Raw genomic sequence first — 25,792 nt, forward strand, 5'->3', positions numbered from 1 at the left:
GACCGGCGGCAGAGCCCCACACGCTTCGTCGGTCTTCTTGGAGGTCAAAGGTCGCCTTCCTTCTGGGGGGCATATCTCAGCCCCCAGGGTACCGATTTGTGCCATTTTTGCCTCCTCTTGCTCCTGGCAGTGCTCCCCAGCCACTGAGAGTGCTCTCCTTCGCCCTCTGGGGTTCACAGAGGGTTGATTCAGCAGGGAACCGCCTTCACTGGCTCCCTGCACCAGCCTATCACCTGGCTGTCTTCCTGGGCCTCTCTTCTCCCTGCGCAGAGGCCCCCGCTTCTGCTCACTGGTCCTGGTCTTGACCTGTGGCGCCACTCAGGGTCCTGGGCCAGTCTGGAGGTTCTACCTTCCAGCTGCCCATGGCGCCAGGCTCCAGCACCAGTCTTCCTCAGCAGACCACACCCCAGAGAGAGATTCTCTTCCTGTAGAAACATTTTCTAAAGAATGGGGAGTGGGCTGGCAGGAAGTCTCTGTTTCTCCTATCAAACAGCGATACATCACTTCAATGCCCCTGCTCCCTCCTTCCTGCACAGGCCTCTGGGTTGGTTCAAGATGGCGTCGTCCAGGGGTCTCATGCCAAATGGTCTCTGAGAGCCCCTTCCCCCGAGCTGCCTTCTCCCTTGTGCAGCCTGGTGCCTGGCACCAGGTGACAGCTGCTGATTGATTAGCCTGTAGCTCCACCCATCTTCTTTTCTTGGAGAGGAGGCCTTCAATCTTGGGAGAAAGGTCATCAATGCAGCCTGCCAGGGTCAGCCTCCAGCCAGGCTCTGGTTATGAGCTGACTCCGAGAAATATGACATTTCTAGATGACCCAAAAGCAGTACAAATATGATTTTGGACTCTGCAGAATACTTGTTCTCACACCAGTTACAGTGGACTGAAGTGCGTGTCTGGAACTTGTAGGCCTTAGGAAAGTGAAACTAGCCCATGGGCTCCACATCCCCATAGGAGAATAATGAAATGAAAAAACAGTAAAACAACCTGAATTTCCCTGGCATGTTTCTTCCCACTGTATAAACCCTATTCCATGTCACCACCCAATTCTGCCTAAGTCCTGCCACACCATTCACTTTGTAGCTGCTCCTGGGCTGCGCAAGCCAGGAATCTCCCCTGCACAACCCGTACCTGTGTGCACACGCATGTCCACGTGTCTTCATGTAAGCAGCCCAGTGACACTTACTCCAGATGCAGTGCTAGGGGAACACCAGTAAAATTCACATGCAGTCTCTTTCCTCAGGAGTTCACTGTGGGTGAGTCCTAACTCCTGAGGCTCTCCCACAGTAAAAGCTCCATCAACAGTTAGATGTAAAAAAAAAACGAAAAATCCGGGCACCTCAGAGTGTCAGAACCACCTTCTAACAGTGTACAACTATGATTTGTCTCTGATCTCCGAAGCTGATCGCTTTCATTTTTAGGCAAAGAACGTGCTGCACTGCTGTATTATTTAAAAATCACATTTTTGACTTGGTTCGCTCGTATGCAATATTTTTTTCCCCCGCAAATGTGTTTTCAAGATTTAACGACTTCCCTCTGAATGGGATTGAAGGAAAATATGCCTCTGATGAATTAATTTACTAAACTGTTGCTAGCGCGAACAATTTAAAGACAGCTACTTGCAGTTTTAATTTTGAGCAGTACTTCGTTCAGTGAAGTGACAGGTGCATTGCAGAAGCATCAGCAAATGACTGCGCATGGCTGTTTTTGCAAATGTAACTATTTAAATAGTTGCTCATTTAAAATTTGCAGAATTTTATCGGATTTCAAACACTTTTTCATATGCAACCTAATTAACATTTTAAGGTTGCTGTTGTCCTTTCCACCGATTCTCTTCATACTTTTTTACTATTTGAACATGATGCGGATACGTATATTCTTTCATTAAGTCATATGTTTTGCAGTTCTGACATCTCATTTAATCTTCGTACAATCGTGTTGAATCTCAATATTAAGTAGACTTCTCTTTCAGAGAGGTTCCTTTCTAGGTCTCCGCCCCTAAGGTCTCCCTGAATGACCCCAAGAACTGTCCACTTCAAATAGCTATACACATGTTTTTTCTCATCATAATGATTGACCAATGGCGCTGAAGCCACCTTGCGTCGAAATCTTGATTTGTGCTGTACAATCCTTTGTCATATCTCCTGTTTGTTTTGCCAATATATTGTTTCCAGAAAAAGCATAAAATGCACTAAACTAAATTTTTTGTCTTGCAGTTTCAAAACGCAGCATGTTTCCATAATACATTATCCAGTTGGAATTCAGAGCCATCCATTGTTTGGTTACATGCTATGCATGCGCTGCATTTGTGGAGTCCCGCGAGGGGCGATAGCTTCCAGTATTCCCTTAAATTGCTTTTTGCTGTTGTTGGAGGGATATATGCTCAGTCCAGATGTATACCCTTACTTGGATTTTTATTCAGTGCAAACAAGTGTACTATCCAGTTTTGATATTAAATGCCAATTTCGCAAGATTATCGTTTTCAAGAGGTTTGTTTGGGGACAAAACAGAGATAAGCAAACTATTTGATCAGACATATTTTTCTCTTTTTGCTTCAGAAGACATTCTCTCGGAGTAAACCATGCCCTCTCTAGTTAATGTTTTAGAAGTTTACGGGGATACCCCTTTTCCTTATGTTTTTTCGGAAAGGATGGTGGCATGATGGAAATAGTCACCTTTCTATGTACAGTTGCATCGGATACTGAGAAATAGACCGTAAGGCAGGTTTTCTTTTAGGTTTCGGGGATGGAAGCTCATAAAATGAAGATCACTGTGTTTGTCAGTCATTTTTTAATACAAGGTTGTTATTAGATGATCAATGGCCTTGACTACTCCATCTGGGAATTTGATGGCTTGATTGTTTTTGCTCATACTAAACTTCATGTCTGCCATTCTATTGTTTAAACGTAAATACAGTTGGTTAAGAGTCTCTTCTTCCTCAGTCTGGTTGCACAGGATGTCGTCAATGAATCTTATATGGCAGAGACGAGAGTGACCCCTTGAACCAAACCAGGGTATTAAAGTACTTTCAAACAGTAAAATAGAAGGATCCCTTGGCGGACAGAAAGATTATTGAAAATCAATCTATGTGCCCTCACACAGATAGCCCATGTATTAGAATTCTACTGAATAATAATTAAAAAACAATTATTCCAAACCAGTTTATATATAAACAGATATTTTATTAAAAAAGAGAATACATAGCCTCCTACTTCTTAAAATTCATTTCATACTAAAAACCTAAACATTCATTACATACACCAAGGTCTCGTGAAAAACAAAATAATCATTTAAATGAGACAGTAATTCTATACTTCAATTGCACTAAATCCCTATACACAACAAAGAAAAACAGAGAGACATAAAACGGACACCAAAGTTTGTCATAAGGTCACACATCAGGGTTCACACTGTATTCTGTCTAATCCTTGTTATGCTTAATTTGCAAATTCTAAAGGATGAGCTGGTTCCCCGCGATTGTGTAATGAAGCGTCAACGCGTTTTGATGGTTTTAGAGAAAATAGTCCATCTTTTTCAAGACATTCGCATTTGTCTGTCTCAAATTACAAGGCACTGATTGGTTACCACTGTACTTTGTTCCTGTAGGCAAATATAATTGAATAATTGATTTACAATAGGGAATCATAGGACTGTCCCATGCATAGCAATGACAATATACTCAGTTACAGAGAAAGTCCAAACTAAACCATTCCTCCTGAAAATTTGAATCATTTCTGCACGTTCATATCAAAGGGCACTACTACAAATTTATACCACTCATATCTTCAGTTGTTCTTTTACATTTTGAGACCCCACATTGCTGTTATTCATAGTATTCTGACAAATGGGCTACACCTTCTGTATGTAGTAACCCCTCGCATTTATATATACACAGACTCCAAGGATGAACTAAACGGGGAAATTACCTGCCCTACGCTAGCTGCCCTTGTCTGATACTTTGTGTTACTGTGTTTATAAAGGCGCTACCTCTATAACATAATTTTACCTTATTCTATGTTATTCCTTTCTCCTAAATATATCCCTTTCCAGTATCTTACGATCTTTTGATATTTTTGCCACACGGTGATTCTAAAAATACATTTAGTTTTGAGTCTATATATCATTGTTTTCAAGATACAGTGGTAAAACTGATCCCCCATTATGTTACATTGCCACTGTAGTTTTTTACCTTCGTTGTGTAGAACAGTAGGACTGTTTATTCTTGTTAGGAGTCCCTCGAGTGCATGAAATTCACAATCTTAAAAGAAAAGGCACGAAACTCCGATTGGTTTCTAAAAAGATAATTTAAAAAAGTACATTTTGTTCTTGTTTTTTTATATGGTGAACTCAATATAACCAAACTACCTAATTATCTAATCGCATAACCTGCCACATAGTATTGTGTGGTCATCTTTTTTTTTCCTTCAAGGATGTCAGAAATAGTTTCCTCACATATAAAAGCCCATGTTTCTGAAAAAGGATTATATTTTTACTGCACTTGTCTTATGAACATTAGTTTATACTAAGCTCAAACCCGTGTTTCTAAAGTGTTAGGGAAGGCGAGCTTACCTAATTGTACAGACTGAAAACGAAACCAGATTCTTTGTGCGTCTATGGTGTTGTATCTATATTATTATGTCGTCCGAGATGCACCATCTGTTTTGTATCTAAAAAGCAAGGTTTAAAACAGGTACCCCATGTTAGAGTGGGTCTCGCACCCTACGTAGGTTGCGCTATGTATGATCTCAATCTCCTTTTCTTACCATAAAAGCGGAAAAAACTCTCCTTGGATATCCTGCATGCAGTCACCTCCTCAGACACGCCAGAAACCGCTGTCGATATATATAAACTGGTTTGGAATAATTGTTTTTTTTATTATTATTCAGTAGATTTCTAATACACAGGTTATCTGTGTGAGGGCACATAGATTGATTTTCAATAATTTTTCTGTACGCCAAGGGATCCTTCTATCAATGAATCTTAGCCATTTTGTCACATTGTTAAAAAATGGATTGTTGTTATAGACAAATTGGTCTTCGAATTGAGTTGTGTACAGTATTGCTATCTCTGGGACAAAGGAACATCCCATCGCAGTCCTGTTGATCTGGAAGAAAAACTCCACTTAAAATTTTAAATAATTTCTCTTTAATGCCAAATGAGCCAAATTTATTATGAAACTAATAAGGACTCTGTGTGGTCTTGGTCTTGCTTCCAGGAATACTTCTAGTGCCTATTTGTTGCAGGTGCCGAGAGAGATGGGAGAGCTCATGCTAGAATTGCTCTTTTGTTGGTCTTCCTGATCCACTAGGTAAAACATGATCTCGTATTTTTTTTTAAATTGAGGAGCCTGCGATTGTAATTTCCTCTTGTTTTGCATTCAGTAGAGCGCTCAATTGCCTTTTTTTCAATAGTTAGTTATACCCAAACTTCCTGATGATAGCTGAATGAATGAATGGTGCATTTATGGAGCGCAGAAGCTACCCAGGCAACGGCATCCAAGCGCTATGCAATTAGCAGGATCTACAGTTTGTGATATGCATAATTAAACTGCCTTAAGTAGCTACGTTTTTAGCTGTTTACATAGATTTTCAAAAATCTCAACTGCAATCCAGTGGAGGTCGTTACTACTCCTGTCCTAGCTGAATGGATTAGACACAGATTTAAGGACAATAAGGACTGCGCAACCTGTCGACAACCCTAATAGGCTTCTAGGTTCCTTGGACTATCTGCTTTACTGTTCCATGCAAGCTATGCACGCACACCCTATGCACTATTTTTGTGTAGGCCGACTGGGTGCTGCTGCCAATGACAGTGTCCATGATGTCCACTTTCCGGAGTTGTATTCTAATCTCATGTAACAGTACTACCTTGTTAATGTGACCCTGGAACACTGTTGTGCTTGTATGTAGTGTTGGTTTATGCCGTTCAAAAAAAAAAAAGACATCATAAAAAAGTAGTGGAGCTCTCCTGAAAAGTATTCCCACTTCTAAAATGGTAGGTCCAGTCTTATTAAAAGTACTTGTGTCCCACTTCATGGGTTTTCACCAAATATATTGTTGCAAATGTTCTAATCGTGGTGTTTCAGAATGCAGGCAAGCAACTAAGGACGAGTGTAGTGTTCTGCTTGTTTGCGTGACCCGACCTGTCAGGGAGATCACGAGGACAAAGCAGAAACAAGACAGTGTTTCTTTTTGAAAGTTTGTGCTTGCGCATTGTTTACCTTGCGCATTGCAACAACCGCCTTTTATTGAACCCGCCCCACCAGGATTTGTTCCGGACACTCTTCATGCCTATTGGTTCCCCTCTAACGCTCTGCTGTCAATTTGGCTGTGGTACCGCCTCAGTTACGCCCGCATCGGTGTGGCATTAATCTCTTGGAGTTATACGCTTTCCCAGAGCGGTAAGAGGAGTTCGCTCTTTTGGGGCAACAGTAGATATTTAATGCGGATGGCCATTGAGAGGTGAAAATTGTTTTAGTTTGATTTCATGTCTTTGGATATTTCTAGGATTGTCAATAAGGAGTCATTTGCGCTTTGACTTTGACAACTTCATTTTTGCCATCTCATTTCCTGGAATTTTTGTACTGTTTATAACTTCATATTTCCAGTACTCTTGTTCCGTTGCTAAGTACATCGTCCCCATCGTTTCTTTTCGAGCATATGATCCTGTGCGTTTAACTTTTTTCTCTTCATCCTACATTTTATCAGTTTCACATGACTTGTGATATACTGATGCCCTCTTGTATTCAAAGTTGGTGTCCAGTTTATTTTTAACACGAAGAAATCCATTTATTTTGCAAACTATTTCACTGATTCGCACAGTTAATTCTGGTTTAATTGTGCTGTGAGTCATCCACTCTGGTTCACCCAACCATTTTACTCGTATTCAAGATGGTTTACAAGCTATTTCACACTGGTTTGCACTGTTAATAATTGCGATTAATATTTTTTAAAGCAATTTCTTGTCTTGTTTAGCATACTAGTATTTCATACCTTATTGTCTCTCACCAATTTTCTTCCACAGGTTTTTAGACTTATCTATTTATATTAACAGGTTTCTTGGTATATCACTTTGGCATATTTTTCAGGTATTTTATCATTATGTCTGCACCTATTACCAATATCACTGTTAATCCTCCTAAAGAATTTTTATGTGTCTCAGGAGACCCTCCATGGCTACAGTGGAAAGAGTATTTCATTAACTATTAATTCACCATTGACCATGTAAACAAGTTATCCGCAGATAGAAAAAAAGGTTTATTGAGGCACAGTTTAGGACCTGAAGGTTTAAGGGTCTATAATAAATTTAAAAAAGACACTGTTTCCGGAGATGACAATGTTTTCAACTAAGCTTTAAGACAACTTGATAATTATTTCTCTCCTAATGTTTGTATTGGGGTCACCCGTTACACATTTTTTCAAAGGAAACAACTTAAGAATGAGACATTTGATGACTTTGTGACTGCCCTTCAAAAATTAGCTATATATTGTAAATTTGGATCTTTGGAACAAGAATTAATTAGGGACCAAGTTGTAATGCAAGCCTATGATTCTTCCATCCAAGATAGGTTGTGGATCAATGGGGACAATGCCTTAAAGGACATCTTGGCTGTGGCTAGAAAAGCAGAACTTTCGGGTAGATGTGCAAAGGTCCTTAAAAAAGAGAATTCAGATTATATTCAACATGATACTGTAGCTAGGATTGTGTCAACCCGAAGTAAAGAAAAATCCTCAAAAAATGTGGCTAAGTAAAAAGTTTCCTATAATGAAAAAACATTCAGATGTTTTCTTTGTGAAAGTAAGAATCATTTAGCCAATGGTAGAGGTTGTCCTGCTTTGAGACAAAGATGATCCATTTGTAAAAAAGTAAGTAATTTCAGCAAGGTATCCCATGCTAGAAACTTTAAGAAAGATACATTTAAATGCATTGAAGAAGGTTACAACTCTTCTAATAATGAGGACAGTGATGATGAAACCTCTGACTCTTTGAATAAGGTGGCTCTCAACATTTTACATTATGACGACTCCAGTAAGCCCATGTGTGATATTTCCCTTGGTGGAGTCATTGTTCACATTGCTGCAGATTCTGGCTCACCTTTCACCATTGTAAATGAGTAAGTTGGGTTGGAAAATTTGTTGTGAAACTAGGCCAAGAGTTACTTCAACCTGACATTGCACCTTTGTGCTACAACGGGGAACCTACAGATCTCCTTGGGTACAGAAATCTGATCTTCAGATTTCAAAATAGAAGTGCTCACTGTAAACTCTACATTTCAAAAAAAGTCCATCTTTCTTAGGTTGGAAAGACCAAAGGAAAGTCAACATTATTTTAGACCCCAACGGTGCTGAGCAGGTTCTAGTTTCAGCTGAAGGAGAAACATTGAGCAAATTGTTAAGGGAGAGATTTCCTAAAGTATTCTCTGGCAAGTTACGTAAGATTGATGGTTTTGAACATCCTATTCACCTTAAACCAAATTCCTCTCCAAAGATTCACAAGTTGCGCAACATTCCTTTTTCTGTAAGAGATCAAGTTGAAAGAGTTGTTGAATCTTGTGGAAAAGGGGGTCATTGAGCCTGTAGAAGCTTCACAATGGGTTTCTCTATTGGTCGCAGCCAGAAAAACCAATAGTAAACTCAGGTATGCATCAATTTAAGACATTTAAATGAGAATATATTAGTAGATCAATTCCCTTTAACCAAGATTAACGAGATGATTGCAAAAACGAAGGGAATGGAAGTATTTTCTACAATTGATTTGTCACAAGCGTACCATCAAATTCCTCTAGTTGATTCCTGTAAAGAGTTACCTACTTTTATTTCTCATGTAGGCTGTTATCAATACACAAGGATACCTTTGGCCTTGCGTCCGCGGCTGCGGTATTCCAACGATCAATGCATAACATTTTTGGTAACTTAAAATATGTATTAACATTTTCAGGATGAAATCCTTGTAATGGGCAAAATCGTCAGGACCACAAAGAGAAATTGTTTCATGTTATGTCATTATTGAATAAGTTTGGCTTAACTATTGAACCTTCAAAGTGTAGGTTTCCTGTTGACAAAGTTACCTACTTAGGACATAAGATTAGTGCTGCTGAAATGTATCCAAAACAAAAATTAGTATTGGATATCTCAGATGCTCACAGCCCTAAAAACAAAGATGAGGTTAAATCTTTTTTAGGGTTAGTGGAATTTTTTTCAAAATTTGTGGACATTTTGTTGAGTACAACATTCCACATCACAGAATTACTAAAAGCAAAGAGTACATTTACATGGTCAGATGTTTGTCAACAAGAATTTTCAGACATTAAGAATGCTATTGTTTCTGCACCTGCACTTCAGGATTTTGATTCTCAAGGTAAAAACATTATCACCACTGATGCAAGTGGCACTGGCATGGGTGCTGTGTTTTCACAAATTGATACAAATGGTATTGAATCCATTGTTGCTTATGCCTCCAGATCCCTATCCCCAGCTGAATCACGTTACGTGGTTATTGAACGTGAAGCACTTGCATGTGCCTGGGCATTGGAACATTTCCGCACTTTTGTTTGGGGCATCAGAACAGATTACAAACCCCTTGTTAAAGTCCTGTCCAATGTTGGTATGATCAATGTATCTGCTAGATTAGCGCGTATCTCCATGAGACTTCTTGATTTCATGTATAAAATTGAATACTCACCGGACAGGAAAAATGCAGTGGCTGATTTTCTTTCTAGGTTACCTATCCAAATGGTTGAAAATCCGGATGACTTAATGGATGATGTCATGTCCATGTGGCATGGGTATGGGACCATGGAATTGAATCTTTTAAAAAAGAAGAATGGCAGGATTCTAGGACTACTGATGGGTGCTTAAATAATGTAGTGGAATTTGTTAGAAATGGTTGGCCCCGTAAATTTGATATTGGTGAAATTAAACCCTTTTGGGAGGTCAGAAATGAATTAGGAGTTGTAGATGGTAATCTCATGAGGGGTGAGAAGAGTGTACCCCCTTGTGTCTTAAGGAAAAAAATACTTGCCTTATGTCACTTATTTAAGTGTATAGTTAAGAGTAGATTTTGGTGGCCAGGATTGGATATTTTAGTAAAAATAATGGTCAGGGATTGTAGTCTGTTCCTCAGCAGACAAAACTCTAAAAACCCTCAGGCCTCCCATGGTTGTTTTTTTTATGTCCAAATTCTCATTGGGAGTGTGTTGCAGTAGATATTATGGGTCCAGTAGGTAGTTCGGAGAAATATGTCATATCTATGATGGATGTTTTTTCAAAGCAGTCTTAAGATTATCAAGAAATTGGATGCTGACACTGTCATTGCATTTTTTGACAAAGTTTTCACCTCAGAAGCTACTCCTGCAACTATAATTAGTGATAATGGTGTACAATTCACTTCAGATATTATGGTTCGTTATTTGTCAAAATGCGGTGTCATTCACAAAACAACTTCTTTGTATAACCCCAGTGGAAATGGTTTAATTGAGAGGTATAATAGAGTTCTTAAGGGTGCAAACCAATTGGCTTGTAAAAACAATGTTTCTTGGGAAACTCAAATTATGAAAACCTTGTGGGACTACAGGGTTGCCATAACTGATTCCACTAAGTTTTCTCTGTTTGAATTAATGAGAGGGAGGTAACCCAGAGCTAAATTGTATCCTGGATGGTTTAAAGATTATGGTGAAGTTTACTGGTCTTCTGCAGAGGTAAAAAACAATATATTCCTCAAGCATGAAAAGTATAAAAAATACTATGATGCCAAACATTCTACCAAGGATGTTAAAATAAGTGTTGGACAATGGGTTAAAATAAAAAAAACTGATTTTATTAAGAAAGGTGTTAGTAGATTCAGTGATGCTTAACGCATTGCTGTGTTAAAGAAAAATGCTGTTATTTTAGAAGATGGTAAATGTTGGAACCTTAACAGAGTGGCATTGTGCAATGCTCCCACTTCAAAAAATGTTGTTGTTAAACATGGTAAAGAGTTTGTTTCAACCAAGAATGCGTCACAATCTATTCTGCTTGCTCAGAATGAAATCGACATCCAACAAGGTTCATCTCCAATCAAACCTCAAGTCATCAGGTAAAAAAGAGTAACCAGACGTACTGCAATATTGAAGACTATGTATATGAATAATTACTATTGTTTTTGTTGCAAGGGAGGAGATGTGTAGTGTTCTGCTTGTTCGCGTGACTCGCCCTGTCAGGGATATCACGAGGATAAAGCAGAAACAAGACAGTGTTTCTTTTTGAAAGGTTGTGCTCGCGCATTGTTTGCCTCGCGCATTGCCACAACTGTGGTGTGAGGGTTTGAAGCAATAACAACATTGTAGACAATTATCCTGGCCGTGTGATGTGCCACACGCTTGTGATGATGTCTGGTTAAGTTGACTAATAAATACTTTGATTTCTATAATCAAGTTTAAGTGTATTCACTACAACAAGTTTAATGAAGGACTGTGTCATTGGGGCCAGAGAAAATGGACTGAAGTTTGCAATTGCCTTTTGTAGATCCTGAGTTGGATACACATGAGCTGGAGATGTGGTTGCCAAGGACATAAGTAAAGGATATCATCAGCTTAATGGAGGAGGCAGTGGCTATAATTGGGGAATTGTTGGCTTGGCACACCTAAATGATGTGATATATCATGATGGAGAGAGCATTTTGCAGACCGTTGTCATCAGAAATGCCTGGAGCAGAGCTGCAGCACGATAGGGTGACATTGAAAGTGGGAAACTAGGCAGATTTAAAGTGTTGGAAGTTATTTTGTAAAGATGTAAATGGAGCTAAAATTTCAGCACTGGACAGGGAGGCTGAGTTGGGACTGCATTTCTTTCGCATGTTGTGGGTGCTAGAGGTTTTGGTTTGTTTTGGCAGGATAGCTGATACGCATACAAGTAGCCACACTTACTATGGGAAGATGGATGGAGTATTTTGTTCTTGGGAGTGTTTTTACTGAAGGTTGCCATGGTACTGTGGGATAGAGAGCAGGGGAAATTAAATGGGCCCATTGAAATGGTTATTGAGGTTTTAGTAGGCCTGATTAACAAACAACTGGTTAATGATGAAAATGTGCTGAGGTTGTTCAGAATTCGAGTGGGTTGGTTTGCACCCAAAATGCCATTATCTTCCTAAATAAACATGTACCCGAGATTGGGCACACCATTGCAGATGCTTCAGATTGTTTACAGTGTTAGAGAGTCTGTGGTCTGGCACCAAGATGATAGAGGGTGGTAAGGTGGTTGGGGTGCTTTGAGAGATAGAATAATGGGGCATAGTGCAGCATGGACTAGATTAGGTTATTGCCAGGAATTGGTGAACGTTTTAGCTAGTGGGCTAGAAGGAGGAATTGAAAGATGGGTAATGCAGATAGCAGAAGATAAATTATGGTAAATTACATTCTACCTTTAATGGAAAGGAAATTCGACCAATCATGATAACGGGGAAGTTATAGGGGGTGGCATTTGATGGTATATATTTCATATGCTTATGAACGTTCAGCAGAGGGAATTCACCATATGATTTAGGGGTGCAACTAAAGGCTAACTTAGTTTAGTACAATTACATTGTGTTATGTTTTTGTTTTCAGATAAAGAGGATTCAACAGAGCATGTTAAAGAAGTTTGGACTACCAAGTCAGCAACATGATACTCAGTTATTTAGAATTGCTGCAGCAATGAAAGAAGACCAAGAGGGAAAAATTGGATCAATAGATGTTGGAGTCAGATTGTTGTCTGGCTCATGGCAGGCGAGGTAAGTGTTTGCAAAACATTTCTAATGCAAGTACTTGGTTCTGGCTCCATTCTTCCTTGGCTTTCCTGACCAATTTTCCCCTTGCCTCTCTGGCACTCCTTTTTCCCTCCTTGCTTCCTGCTTCTTTCCACTTTTCGGTCAATACATGGTTTACCCAGCCCCAATGAAAAGATCACCAAGTTTTAGTTATTGGGCATTCTCATGTAAAGTGGAAGGCCAAGTAGGATGAAGAGGAACTTGCAGTGACCAGTTGAGACCAGATGTAAAGAATGTTCTGGGAAAGAGGCAAAAAGAGTTGCTGCTCTTTTATGGCATGCTTTGGCAGAACTGGTCAAATGGCAAGATGTATAAATATGGAATTAATTGACTTTGAGGAAAATGGTTTGGTGCAACCTATGGGGGTGATGTTATTAAAGGAACCAAAGATGGGCCTGACAGAATAAAGAGGTTGGCTTGGGACAAAAACATGGATTTACTGAAAAGAGTTAGTTTCAAGAAGGAGGCTTTATCGAGCTATGAATTAAGATGCAACAGGTAGGGCTGGGAGGATATGGACTCTGGATCAGCAGAATGTCTGTAGGACTTATGGCAATCACAGAATACAGAGTAAGAGCACAAGGGTCTCTTGGTTCAGCTCTGAGTTCTGAACAAGGTGTGTTATCTTTTTGAGCTATGATATGTGATAGTGTATGTGCATGGTAAAAGTTTAAGTGAATTAGTATGGGTAGCATAGACCAAGTCAAGGGCACACTGGGAAAGGAAAAGGAGATGGCAAGACGGTATATACCAGGTGGCACGTTTGGGGCTACTGAGAAGTGTCTCTGGGGATTAGCTTTGCTGCTGATTGGAGGAGTCAGCTTCAGGAGGAGTGGTGCACTGGAGCTGGAAAGCTACAAGAATGATAGTAAATGCTGAACAATAAGGGGTTGGAATATGAGGTATGGAAAGGTGACATTAGAATGTCTAGAAGGTCATTAGGGGTGACAATGGATGCACGACAAAACTAAGCAGATTTGTGAATGCGGAAGGTCATCTTGGGTGGAATAGACTCTAACAAACTGAACCCATGTGACTGGGACTTTAACCTGTGCCTTTGCTGGCTGTACAGCGTGTACAGGAAATACATTTTCGGCTGAGAGGTTATCGGACTCCTGATGTGGCGAGATCGGGGCTGCATAACAAACACAAACTGATTATTTGAGGACAGATTCCAAGAAACAACTTTGATTGGTTTGTACGAGTATCACTGAACCTGTAATCTCATGTACTGAGTGGTTTTCTTTGCATTAGCCTTGTTATTAAATCCGATTTTTTTATCTGCATTTCTAACACCTGCATTCTTGAGGCTTTAGATACATGTTTTTATTGAATTATATTTAGTGATTACGTCTTGTTCTTTTGGTGATATTCTTTGTCTCAGGAACTCTATACTTATGGCTTGTAGAGGTGCTAAATTATGCTGAGTTATTAGTTTGAAGTTAACAATTATCTATTCAAGGTCCTGATTGGATAATTGTTAGTTCCCCAAATATTCTAGTCCCTTTTAGCTTGACACAAGATCCATCGGAGGACCAAAGAAATGGTAATAGTAGCAGCATTGTAAGGTGTTCCAAAGGGGAAGTGAAAAAACATGAAAATTAATGGTTAAGGTTCTGGGCCCGATATTTGAGTGCATACTAATGAAGTTAGGGGAAATCAATTATTGTGAAAAAATATTCTCCACGCGTTTCCACTGCATCAAGTCTTAAACGGCAGAGAAATGAAATGTGTTAATGGTTTGAAAATTTCTCAACAACTCTTTAAATGATAATGTTTCACAAACCGCTGCACAGTTATATCAACCAATGAGAGCGCACTATGAATAAAGTTCTGCTTTCATGCCAAGTTTGGTATAAATCCCGTTTAGCTCTTTCGGGTGTAGATAAGAGCAAAGTTTTCCTAAGTGAGCAAATATGGGAAAGCACTTCTTCACCACAACCTAACTTTTTACCTATGGAAAGTTATTGAAGAAACTTAGAATGCCAATTCTTGTTTTGTTTAGGTGAGGGACTAGCATCTCCCCAAACAGTTACTGATAACGGTTGGGATATTCGTACGTGACATAACTTCATACAAAAACCATTCAAAATCTAGCCACCAACCCCACTAGATTTGCCAATGTTTGTTTGGAGGAGTTTCCTGATCCGTGCTTCCCGGTGAGTTGCATATCATGTTTTTTACTTCTTGTTCTAACCAATGCAGACGGTGGGATTCTCGCTTTCCGTTTCCTTTGATTCTATTGGACATCAGTTTTTAGCCTTCTCAAACTAAATGACTTGTTTTTGCTTTTTAAGAGATGTAACCAGTGTTTTAATTTCCTTTTTCTATGTTTAGTAGTAGAGTGTGACCCTGGTTGTAGTCCACATAGGCATTCCTGCGAGTATTTGTTTACCGAAAAGCAAGCACGCCCTTTCAGTTGGACTGCTGCCTAAGCCTCTAATCTTGGGTAGTTTTCCCTTCATGGCAGAGAAGGCATGAATGCCTTTTTCTGGTACATGTCATGGTCTGGATGCATTTTATGAGGGATATAGAGAGTAAAGAGTTATTGAGTAAATTCCAGCGAGGTCTCTTGGAATATATTGACATTTCAGTTCCATTAGTCAACATGGAAAAGGCAAAAAATAAAGAAAATTGATAGTTTACTAATGAACTCAGGGGACAAAGACCTGTAGTAAAGCAGGCAGAGGAGAAGATAGTATGAAGAAAATGCTAATGAATTCTTTAAAAAACACTGAGAGCCCTCAAAAGTCTCTTATTTCAAGAGAAACCAAATAATGTTTGCGAGACTATATTAACTGCAGTAAGCTCCCCAAAAGAGCTATTTCAGGAGATCAAGAATCGTACATGAACAGAATGTTTAAGAAAGAAACTATCAGTGTGAAGTATGAAAGTTCGTCCAGCTTAGGTAAAGAGGAGGATGACAAAATGGTGGCAGATAACCTGCCTTTGGTTTCTAAATCTTCAAACAAGAAGTTTTTGGAGTTTCAGGAAGCTAATGAAACAAGGTAACATGTTGCTTTTAGACAGGCGTAGTTCGTTATTTCTAAGTGCATGATGCATCAGGTCATTAATATGACTGACAAATGATTCCAATTGTCTCATGCATAATATTAATTTAATTGTGAAATGTGCCTCTTAAATAGTTGAGATGCAGCCATTTACAATTTTCTGTATGTATGGTGTTACGCCCTTTAGTACATGCTGTTGGGAATTGGTATGAGCAAAGTGACAGGCTGAATATTTTCACATTGCCTTTTGCCGTGCAAGAGTACTAGATGGTTTACTTACAGGTTTAATGTGAACGTTTTGCTAGCTATTTTACCCGTTTTAGATTTGGTCAATTCAATTCAATTTTTTCTTTATTGGACCAGCCAAAAAAAGGTCATAAAAGAAACACATAAGAACGAATGACATTAAAATCGAACTCTTTGCGGAAATTACAATCACATTACCATTTAAGATAAGAGAAAAAACACAGAAAAAGACAACAATTTTATTATAGCTAAAGTGGCAGTGCAACTAAACTGGATCCATAAATAATGGCAGCAAGTATTAGCCAATAACATTAAATAACAATCAATCTTATAAAAGTAGTAAAAGTTTAGCAGCAACAATAAGCATTTTAGCAGCAATACAAATACAATGACAACAGGAGCTACTAAAGTGCATTGGTGTTCAAACAACATGCTCCTTCTCTTTGCTAAAATGCCCTTCAAAACGTTCGCAACAGCGAAGCAAACATCAGTCATTAAGTTGCAGGAGAAAATACAAAGCCACTTTGCCCTTAGAGAATTTATATCTGCGCAAAAGCGGTGTTAAGAGTTTCCTAGTAAATAGGAGATAAGATTGGCAAAAGAAAACAAAGTGTAAAATGATTTGGCTCGAATGTTCATCACAATGGCAAATAGTAATAGTTTCAGGGGAATACTGGCCCAAAGGGAAACATATAAATCTGCGAAAAGACCCCTTCCTAAATCTAGTCAGCAAATTCCTCTGTCGTTCCCTAGGGATTTTGAAGGTCTTCTTTCTTTCTTTAGGAGTTTTTATTTCTGTGCAGCCATTTCGGAACACTGTACGGTTCAAATATAGGGTACGGTTCAAATATAGGAACAACTTTTTATGGGGTAGTCTACCAAATGCGCAAGGCATCCTGCAGTGTTTAATTTTAGCTAGTGGTTGCAGGTGGGTCAAACTGAACTCATTTTTCCTTATCAGCCTTTGTCCTATGAGAGAAAACACAAAAAGGACAGAAAGACGGGAAAATAGTGACAAAGAAAAAAAAGCAGGTATGAAAATGAACAGGCAATGTTGAGATAAAGATGCAGGGGAGTCTGGTGGTGGATGAAAGAGCAGCAGGTAGAATCAAGACTATGCAGCCTCGGTGTTTGGCAAACAATCCCTCCTTCCCCCACACACCCACACACATTTGATAGCACCGGACTCAGGCTTCTTTGTTAAACTTTGTGCCCCAGCACATGCTATCACCTATTACTCACTTATACCCCATATATATGGGGTTTGATAGCTGATGCAACATGCTAAGCCTTCAGCCAAACACCGTCATGAAGCTTTTTGTTCTCAAGAGGTTTTTTTTTAACTGGAGGCAATGGCTTTCTCCTCTCAAGGGGCATTGCTTTTCTGTAGTCTGAAGGTGCAGCAGTAAATATGTTGCAAGTTGGCCAATCGTAGGCTTCTAGCTAGAGAACAGTAGGGAGCAAGGTTTTGAAGATGACTGTCTTCTCTTTCAGTACATCTTGTGGATGGTACACTATCTAGAATTCCATCCTCAACTCTACCGGGTGTCAGTGGAGTGTTTTATTGGAGTGGTTTCGCTTCTGTAAGCAGAAACACAGTTTGACTGACTTATTTTGTACTCTTTACAGGGGGGCAGTGAACTTTCTTGAGGTTCTTGTATAGAATATTCTGCAGTAATTTACTAGACTAATTCCCAATGAGTTGCTTAGCACTACATGAGGGTTGATTTACAGGGGAACTATCATTAATTTATGAGAAGAATGGGAGACCTGTGCCTTTAAGTGAACTTTCTAGTTTATCCAGTCTGTCCATGTGTTTTGCTTACCAGCTAGGAGTGGTTTCCTCATTTTCTCTCCTCCATACAACTTTTCACCATGTAAACTCACATTACCACCTGTGATGTCTTTATGTGAAAAGATATTTTCAACTTCATGGAGGTTCCCTGGGTCGTGGAGATGCTTATTATGCCATGTAAATGTCTTGAACCTTTAAGATGTCTTGGTATTTTTCACTCACAGACTGATTAGGTGATGAGGTGGGTTTCTCAAACAGTTTCCATACTTCAGTGTGGACTGTCTTGTAGTTTGAGTCCATGCAAAGGACCTTTGCTTTTCCACTTCCCCTTCTGTGGTTGTGATGCAAGCATCACTGAGCTCTCACCTTTCCGTATATGACTGATGTTCATGGTGGGTTCTTCCAGCTCCTCTAAGGTGACTTTGTAGTTTTCAGTAAGAAGAGCTTTAGTTGACTGTCTGTCTACTCACGCTTGAGGATGTGCACGAACATTGGTCTTTTGTGATTTCCCTATATTTACATGGGCAGGTGGTTGGTCACTTCTTTGAGATAGTGAAACCAATATTTTCTACTGTGGGCTGGCCTTGGTCTACAATTGGTATTCTGTTATCAGAGGTGTACTTGAAGACAGTCAGTGAAAGACTGATGAAGTTTGTTCGCAAGACAGTTATGACATAGTCTATCGCACTGCTACATAACTGGGGTCTGTGTGTGAATAGTCAAAATGACTCCACTCTCTTCCTATTGTCTAGGAGCTGAAATGTCAATACTTTACATAGATGTAAACAATTCATGCTGTGGCTGTTTGTTTTGGAGTCCAGATTGCTTCTGTGCTGGTTGTATGTTTTGTATGATGTATTGTGGTCCCAGATAACCTCATCTTCATGTCACTATTTCCATATGTTTAGTTTGCTGTATGATGAAATTGCCACTTGTTTGGAGGACCCACTAGTTTGGTAAGTCTCTTTATTATAGTAGGAATAATTGGTGTAAGATATCTATAGTGTAAAGACTGGACCGTCCGTTCATTCATTTGGTGCTTTGTTTGATTTTTATTTTGAGGTTTTTATAGCGTGTGCCTTACTTTAGGAATACATCAGTGTGCTACTCAGTTAAATCGAAATGTCCAGCATTGCGACGTAGCAGGAAATCAAATCATATAAAGGTCATGACCTCTACTGGACCCTACCACTAGTTCTTTGGAGTAGAAAAAATACATTCTGACCAGCTCTGTTCTTATGAATTTTGTGAGGTGCAGATAGTTTTGTTTCGCCCCCAACATTTTTAGCCTGTTCCACAGCTGTGTGACTTGAACTCAGCCTCTGCTTTTTCCTTCTTGAAGGTTTAAGTGACCCATTCAATGTAGTAGACTTGAAATTCCTGGTTTAGAAGGTAGATTCTGCATGATTCCTGCCTTTTTCCCTGTATTCTTTGTGTACTGTCTGGAGAACATAAAGCATGATTCAGTTGTCTATTGGCAGCCAATGTAAGGGTTTTAATTCAAGGTTTACATTGTCATTCTTTTGGAGGGTTAGGCACAATGTTGATGAATGAGGTTGTAGGTTTTCCACTTTTATAGGTCAGTTTTTTTGCAAGTTAAGTATTTTCCATAATACAGTAATGTTCTCACCAATGATCTTGTCAATTCAGCTCGAGGAATTCAATGGAGTAAACCGTCAGTATTCTTTGAAGAAAGGACAGATGTCAATTTACACCCCTCACCACAGCATTAATTTCGGTTGACAAAGAAGGTCACGTTGACTACAGTACATGTTTACCTTAATGGAGGCGAGGGCGGAGTGTTCTCTAGCCATTCAAAATGGATTTATTTGCTTTGTAATCCACAGACCACAAGGATCTCAGGTCCTGATTTAGGTTTGGCAGATGGCGTAAAGGCATAAAGGGGGTTGGAAGTCTTTATTCACCACACAACCTCTATTCTGCCAGCCAAATTTAGACCTGTTCACTGGTCCCAAATTCTCTATACATTAGCAGCAACTGCTGATATGACGATTCCTGTCCAAGCAGGAAAAGTTTGACTGATTGTTGAAAATTGGGTTACTGGGTGTGAGCCCTAATCAAGCATTAACCACAACCCTGATCAGAGAAAGGCAAAAGCAAACCGAAATTTAACCTGTGCACACCCCCTGGTAGCTTGAAATAGAGCAGACAGGCTTAACTTAGAAGGTAATGTGTAAAATATTTGTGCAACACTTCAAACAGTATAATAGTGAAAGATATTGAATGTTAACGTTTTTAGGGAAAATAGCGCCAAAAAACAAAGCGCCAACTGTAGATTTCAGGTAGCGCTGGACCGGGACAAAATCACAAGATCAGGCCAACTGTGATGGAGTGTGGGCCATCTACAGAACCCAGTAAGGCCCACTGAACAAAGTACCTTGAAATCCGGATTGCGGAGTGTTGCGTGGATGTGTGTTCAGGCTGTGTATCGCAGCTGTGGCAATGCGTCGGTTACGAGATGCGGCGAGACTGCAGTGTGTTGTCTTGTTGTGTCAACATAGACGATCCCATTGACAGGCTTGCGACATGAAGTAATGTGTCAAGGATGGGGAACGCAGTCGGGACTATGCGCCGGTTCAAAAAACTGCGAGACTGCCATGCAGAGTCTGCCCTCGATGAGAGATGTGAGGGCATGGCATGAGGATTTGCCATGCAGTGGCAGTTCTGAAGGCGATGTGGACTGCGATGGGAATGCAAGTCTTTGTGACTAGTCCAATCTAAGCAGCAGTAGAAATGTGTTGGTTCTGCTCAGGATTGCACTGCGCAGCAGGAATGCATGGGTTCCACTAGATACACAGAGGCTAGCAAATCACCTTAAGCCCACTTCCAAGAGTCCACGACTGGGGTGGCTACACTTGCCAGGGTAGATTCCCAAATGGCAGAGTCCAGGTTCAGATGGAAGGTTCTTTTATACACAGTTGTGCCTTTGAAGTGGGTGAAAACTTTTTGAGGCATGCCTTTGAAGTGCATAGATGCCCTACCTTCCCAGCCCTGTATCCAGACTAACTAATGGGGGCTTTGCAGCCCCTTTGTGTGGAGAAAGGACACAGCATATTCAAGTCTAAGTGAGGCTGGGCCCTGCTCCTCCGTCCCATCCTGCCAGGGATGGCCATCTTGTTACACCCAGGCTCCCATTGTGAGTGGCTGTCAGGAATATATAAAGTCCACCTGCTAACTACATCCAGTCATGTGACCAGAGACAGGCTAAAGACACCAAACAGCTAAGGCAAAAAAATGCAAACTTTCTAAAAGTAGAAACCTGGGGTTTGGAATCAAAATTCTCAACACATTAAACCCACATTAATGCAGAGTGGGATTTAAAGAAAAATGCACCCAGAGGGCATATCAGAGATGTCCCCTGGAAAACGACCGAACTCTAGTGTCCTGGCTGACTGGCTGCTCACCAGCTGCCTCCCCCAGACATGTTTCTGGACCCATGGGTCGAGAGCCTACCGGTCACCGGGTCTGGAAACAAAGCACATCCTGGGCAGAGGTGCCAAGCCTCCTCCCCCCAGATGGGCAGGGTCCACGAAGATGAATCTTCAAAGCCCTTTGCAAGCTGACCAAGCCATTTGCTGCTCCCAGCAACTGGCCCCAAATGGTTCTGACCACCCTTTGAGTGGGAGAATTGCCAGGTAAACCAATATAGAAGGAGAGGTGAGCCCACCTTTGCCAAACCCACTCCTCAGGTGGGGGAGGGGAGGTGAAGAACAACTCTCACTCCCCGCATCTTGAAAATAGGGTGACCCAGCCAACCAGAATGAGGTTTATGCCCACTCCCACTGGAGGGTGGTATAATAGGGGGTGTACTCACCCCAAGGAAGGACCCATTCGTCCCAACCTTTACCTACCTGAAATGCCCCCAAATCTAGTATTTAGGGGCAACCCAAACCTTGCCTTTTCAAACAAGCAGAAACACCGAAGAGCTGTGCTGAAGAAAGAAGTAGAAGACACCAACTGACTTGGACCAAGCCCTACCAGCCTATCCCGATCTCGACCTGCTCCAGCAGAATCCTGGTTTGTCATCCAGCCAGCAGCCCCCAGAACTCAGAGGACCTGCCCTGCCTTCCCCAATAAGACTTAGTCTCGTGTGGGCACGGATTTAATCATCAAAGACTCGGGCTCCGGCCAAATCCACAAGTTTACCACTCTTTACCCAAAGCCCATGGCTCAAGTTAGAGTGGCCTGACACCAAGAGGATGTCCCCCAGCGATCCAGACCTGGGATTGGTGATCCCTGACCTACCTCAAGTCTCCTGACTACCCAGGCAGCCCCTTTCTTGAGGATCCCCACTGACCGTGACTGGAGCCGGTAAGAAAAACCGGACGCCTAATGACACCCTGGTACCCAACGTCCCAGGGCATTGGTTGGGCCAACTGATGATGTCCCGGCATCCCACAACTTTCCAACTTACCTCTCCAACTGGTGGTTGCCTCCGAAAGACCTCCGCCCCCGAGCATGCGTTGTTTGTTGCAACCGATGAAGCTCCATTGACAACAACAGGAAACTAGACACCCAACCACCCCTGTGCTCCTGTAGGTGCACTTTGTGTGCTAACTTGAACCCCCCCTTTTGCCCTGAGCTTAATTCCAGGAACTTTGCTCCCTTAGCCTTGTGGCCTACTCATGAGCAGCCACCAACCAGAGGCACCCTAGTCCCTATTGAATAAACTGGGGCCTCAGCAATCTGTACTCGGCTGCCCTAATGCAAGTGAGGGCGATTTGAGTGCATCCTTGACCCTGGGGGAACCTTTGTTCTAACCCCAGAGCCTCAAACCTCAAGACTGTTTACTTATATGCAAAACAAAAAACTCCTTCGCAAACTCCTACAAACTGTGCCTCTACTTACAGAAGCGAAACCACTCCAAAGAAAACACTCCACTGACCCCCGGTAGAGTTTGAGGATGGAATTATAGATAGTCTACATCCACAAGATGTACTGAAAGAGAATACACAGTCATCATCAAAACCTTGCTCTCTACTGTAATCCAGCCAGAAGCCTACAATTGGCCAACGTGCACCATATTTACTGCTGCACCTTCAGACTACCGAAAAGCAATGCCCCTTGAGAGCAGAAAGCCGTTGCCTCCAGTTAAAAAAAAACTCTTGAGAACAAAAATCTTCATGACGCCATTTGGCTGAAGGCTTAGCATGTCGCATCAGCTAGTGCTATCAAACCCCATATATATGGTGTATAAGTGAGTAATAGTTGATAGGCACTGCAAGTGCTTAGTTTGTAAAAGAATAAGTGCTGGGGGCACAAAGTTTAACAAAGAAGCCTGAGTCTGGTGCTATCAAATGTGTGTGGATGTGTGGGGGAAGGAGGGATTGTTTGCCAAACACCGAGGCTGCATAGTCTTGATTCTACCTGCTGCTCTTTTATCCACCACCAGACACCCCCTGCATCTTTATCTCAACATTGCTTGTTCATTTGCATGCCTGCTTTTTTTTCTTTGTCACTATTTTCCCGTCTTTCTGCCCTTTTTGTGTTTTCTCTCTTAGGACAGAGGCTGATAAGGAAAAATTAGTTCAGTTTGACCCACTTGCAACCACTAGCTCAAATTAAACACTGCAGGACGCCTTGCGCATTTGGTTGACTACCCCATAAAAAGTTGTTCCTATATTTGAACCGTACCCTATATTTGAACCGTACACTGTTCTGAAATGGCTGCACAGAAATAAAAACTCCTTAAGAAAGAAAGAAGACCTGCAAAATCCCTAGGGAATGACAGAGGAATTTGCCGACTAGAATTTTGTTTCTGAGCCTTTGACCTACTTGTAACTGCATTCAAATGTATTATATGACATAAGTATTATTTTACTTACCTGAACCAAGTCTGGCTTGGTTCTAAAAATGAAATACAACAAAGAAATATTTGTATAAAAAACAATTGGTCAGAGCTCAGTCTGAGTGTGTGAAACTATTTCTTGCCTGAGTGTGTACAATAAATGCTGACCACTACCTTCTGATAGCGCCTTACTGCTTGCCCACACTACCACAATTAGAGAGTAAGGTGTTATCTACTTTAACCTCAGTAATCCTTTGGGGATCCACTGGACTCTGTGCACACCTTGCCTTACATTGGTATTGTAGATACAGAGCCAGCTTTCTCCATTGATTATTTGGCAAATTCACAATTCCTAATAATGACAACAGAAGAAAGCATAAATAGTCGGAGGCTCCCTCTCATTAGATCGCATTGAGATTCGTCAAGCTGATTTGTGACACTTATGAAACTGTGCTGACCTTTCTGAACATAACGAAGTTATAATAGTTGCTTTGACCCACTTTCTTGGCATGCAGTTCTTTAAAGCATTATAGCCGCCTGTTTGATGGTTTAAAAGAAGTCAGAAAGTGATTTAAGATAAAGTTGGCATTGAATTAGGTTTATGTTCAATAGAATTGTTACTGTTGGAGGCTCAATTACTTGTCCACTGTATTTTGCTGGATTGATCAAGCTACATCTATAACAGGAGTTCGTAATCTGCTGTTTGTCACAGTCCAATAATTTTAGATTTCTAAATCGACCAGTGAGAAAACCATCTATAAAAAAAGGATTCAGTGCATTTGTTTGTACGTTTACAGCTTTAAAGCTTCAGAGCAACACTTACTCAATCTCTGTTGGCGCTCTCGAGTGAGGAGGGGTTTTGTACCTTTGCCAGTGTATGTTTCTCCAGTATACAATGTAGCCCCTTGCTCTGTGTTCTAAATAAGAATAAAGGTCAAAACTGTAATTTCAAACGAGGAAGTATCTGTGAGGCCTGCACAAATAACATGTCACATTTGTCCTTCACTGGGAATCAAACAACCTAGTGTAGCGCCTGACTCTCAGAGGGTAGGGTTGCAGAGAAGTCTAAGGCTTACTCAAGGGAGGTGGTGTGGGCTAGTAACCGCCATCACAACTGCGCAGAAATAACTTTCAATAATTGATTGTCCTGTCCGTACTTTGCTTTATAAAAGTAAGAGTACATTTATTAATCTCACACACACTACTTAATACTATGCACCAATTTACAAATATACATAAGCTGTTGGATTTACTTTGTGACATTGCATAAAATCCCCACCCCTCCTAGTATCAGCACTACCATGTATGCACATCATCGTGCCCCTAATGCATTTAGTTGAACATAACTTGGAGCAAGGGCCATCCGCACTGGCACCATCCCAGTGGCGACGCACCCCATTATCTCAACAAGCCTTGAACATGGGTTGGCTACCTTGGTGACACATACCCCTGACTAAAGATGTCATACTGACCATACCAAATATACCGCCACATCTTTAGTGGCTAACAGTCTAGGTTGTTCTTCACCTAAGCACAGCAGCAAGAATACATGTTTAAACATCACTTTAGAATGACAGTACTCATCACATTTGTTGATCATTATAATGCATTGCAATTACAGCCTCTAAAGGCATCACAGATGAAATCACAGGATTAAGCATATACTGCCAGACACCCTAGCAGGAATGTCTAGCAACATAACCCGCTTTGGATTATGGCATCACCTTACACAGGTACTCCACATTACACATGTGACTTTCAGTCCCTCTAAAAGATATAACGTGGTTAATTGCATTTGTGGTGCAATTACACCACTTCACCTCCAGGGGATGTCCTTCTCCAGACATCCCCCAACTCAGCCTTTCACACCTTGAGCCAGTCTCTAAGGCACCCCCAGCTGCATAACTAAAGTTCGAGTCATGGGGATGCTCATAACGCCTGGCTGAGCCCTTGAGGGGTTATTCTTTTAGGGGGGGGACTGTTCTCTTTGTGCTGAGGGGAGACTGTGTAGCTCCTGCAGCTCCCCTCGCGCCCTTGCACACTTTTGGCGGTGACCCCATCCTCCTTGGGCCACCACCCACCGATGAAACACTGATTTCCCTTGCAGATGGTCTGGGTCTGCAAAACATTATAAGCACTCTTAAATATTAGAGC

At 40.9% G+C, this 25,792-nt stretch overlaps 1 long non-coding RNA gene across 1 annotated transcript in view; it reads right to left on the reverse strand.

Annotated features, from left to right (window-relative positions):
- Nucleotides 1–3,208: 3,208 nt before the first annotated feature.
- The window catches only part of LOC144823007 (uncharacterized), an 84,648-nt gene continuing 62,064 nt past the window's right edge, over nt 3,209–25,792 (reverse strand). Inside the window, exon 3 of the long non-coding RNA XR_013608722.1 lies at nt 3,209–3,597. This is a non-coding gene — a long non-coding RNA (uncharacterized LOC144823007). The remainder of the gene's footprint in view (nt 3,598–25,792) is intronic.

Source organism: Lissotriton helveticus, chromosome 3_1, assembly GCF_964261635.1.
Source record: "Lissotriton helveticus chromosome 3_1, aLisHel1.1, whole genome shotgun sequence".
Classification (NCBI taxonomy): Eukaryota; Metazoa; Chordata; class Amphibia; order Caudata; family Salamandridae; genus Lissotriton; species Lissotriton helveticus.